Below are 2,051 nucleotides of genomic sequence, written 5' to 3'. Positions count from 1 at the left end.
GGGAAACATGTGAGGAAGAGAACATGGGTTTTACAGTGCATGCAAAGTGCCTTGTGCAGCCCACAGCTCGGTGCCATCAAGGACAGAGCTGCTTCAGAGCAGCACAGCCTGGTCCCTGCTCTGCATGCAAATGGAAGAAGACATAATCAAGGAAGCAATTGAGATTGCCATGTCTAATCCCTCTGCTGTAAACAGATACTTCCTGCTCTGCCCCTCTGAAGAGATTGCTATTAATATGCCAAAGGCATAGGACTGTGGCAGAGACCTTCTTCTCGTACCAACTATCTTGTTTATATCTCCGTCCCTGTGAATTACACAAACAGTGCCTTTTACATAAGCCTGCTTCCTTTCCAGGCTAGTAGGAAGGAAGCTAGAATGAGTGTGATGTTTACAGGTTGCTTTGCAGTCATTGCAAATCACCTTTACGAGAGTGTCTCTCCACTGATGCTGTCTCAGCTGTGTGATGAGCAGGCAGCTTCATAATTGCGCTTGAATGCTTCCATGTGTAGGCCTGACCAGCAAAAGCACTTCAAGCACAATTAGAGGCATCAAGCATGTTAGCACGATTACAAGCATCTTCCCTTCTCTGTTGAATTAATATGCCTTCCCCAGCACACACACTGTGCCTGGAAATGATGGGTTATTACCTAAGACCTCATCCATTCAGCTGCCCTCATTCAGCAAGCAGGAGGAAAAGACGTACACAACGATACATATGGTTTGCTCTAAGGAAATATCACAGCATTAAAGACAATGAGAATTTGGGGTTGGTTGCCCCTGTAATCCTTTTGCTGTCACAGGGGTTACATGTGTGCATCAAGCATAGCTCATACTATCAGGTCTCTGGGGTGAGCAATGAACCAGATTTGTAAAGATATTTGGGGAACAAAAAAGAGCAGGGTCTTCATAAATCCTAGGCCTGTTGGGATTAGGCACAAAATTCCCTCCTAGCACGTTTTAGACAAGTGTCTTTGAAGACAGGAGTTGGTGCTTTCCTACAACACTGTTCCTTGCCTGAGCCCTTCCAGTCACCAAAATGCATATATTTTTAGCAAAGGATTCATGGTTTCCATGTGCTAATCCAGCATTAGTCAACTTGCTCGAGGACATTTGTTTAGCACAGAATGATGCAAGCTCATGCATCAATAAATATTGAATTTATTCATGGGAGACATTGGTTGTTTTTATTTGTCATCACTTTGTTTCTGGAATCTCTTTCAAGGAATCTGCAAGATCTATTCATTCAGTAATAACAGAGTTTCATCTAACTGCAGTGACTCTCCTTAGAAAGAGTAAGGTTTAAGAAAGGGAACCCTACACGGGGATTTATTCTCTACTGTATGGACTTAATGAAGCAATATTGGTGTAGGAGAACAGGGTGACAAACTTGCTGTCCCAATTTACTTTGTTAGTGGTTGGTTTTATTGATTTTAAATGTTGAGTTAGTGCTTTTCATGTTCAGAAAGCAGCAGCACTTAATGCAGCTGCAGAGAGATAGGGACCACTCATTAAGACATACGCCTTGCAACCTCAAAAGCCAATTTTGAACTCATTGTGCCATGTTTTCAGGCAGATGTCCTCACTGCACTGGAAGAAACACTGGCTGTACCTTAGCCAAAATAATCAAACAAAAATGCTTACAATTAAGAATCTATACTCAGGTGGGGAACTCCAATCCATCTACCTTTAAAAGCAATAACTCAGCACCTGCAGGCTTTCAAGATGCTAGACTGAGCCTATGCCTTCTCCTGTTTAAGTTTCCAATATTGAAATTCGTATTTTAATACAGGCAATTCAAATTGTTACTTCAATAAGGAAATACAGTCTTATTTTTTTCTTAATAGGGAGAATACTGCATCCTTTTAGTCAAATCCAGTAGTTATTATTTTCAGATAACCTCAAAGGACAAGCAAACTAAAGCAAACATTTGAACTCTCATTTCATATATCTCATAGAGGGAAGACAGAACACAGTAACATGGGAACACAGGTGCTTTCTTCACAGTCACACTTATACCTCGAAGGGCTTGCCGTGCCCAGGGCAGAGCGCAG

At 41.9% G+C, this 2,051-nt stretch overlaps 1 protein-coding gene across 1 annotated transcript in view; it reads right to left on the bottom strand.

Moving 5' to 3' along the window:
* LOC104413375 (monocarboxylate transporter 2-like) overlaps positions 1–2,051 on the bottom strand; it is a 24,559-nt gene that overhangs the window by 6,435 nt on the left and 16,073 nt on the right. The gene's annotated exons all lie outside the window — the stretch shown is intronic.

The sequence above is a fragment of the Nestor notabilis genome, unplaced genomic scaffold, assembly GCF_000696875.1.
Source record: "Nestor notabilis isolate BGI_N333 unplaced genomic scaffold, ASM69687v1 scaffold3021, whole genome shotgun sequence".
Lineage (NCBI taxonomy): Eukaryota > Metazoa > Chordata > Aves > Psittaciformes > Psittacidae > Nestor > Nestor notabilis.
This window is presented reverse-complemented; position numbering and strand designations above follow the sequence as displayed.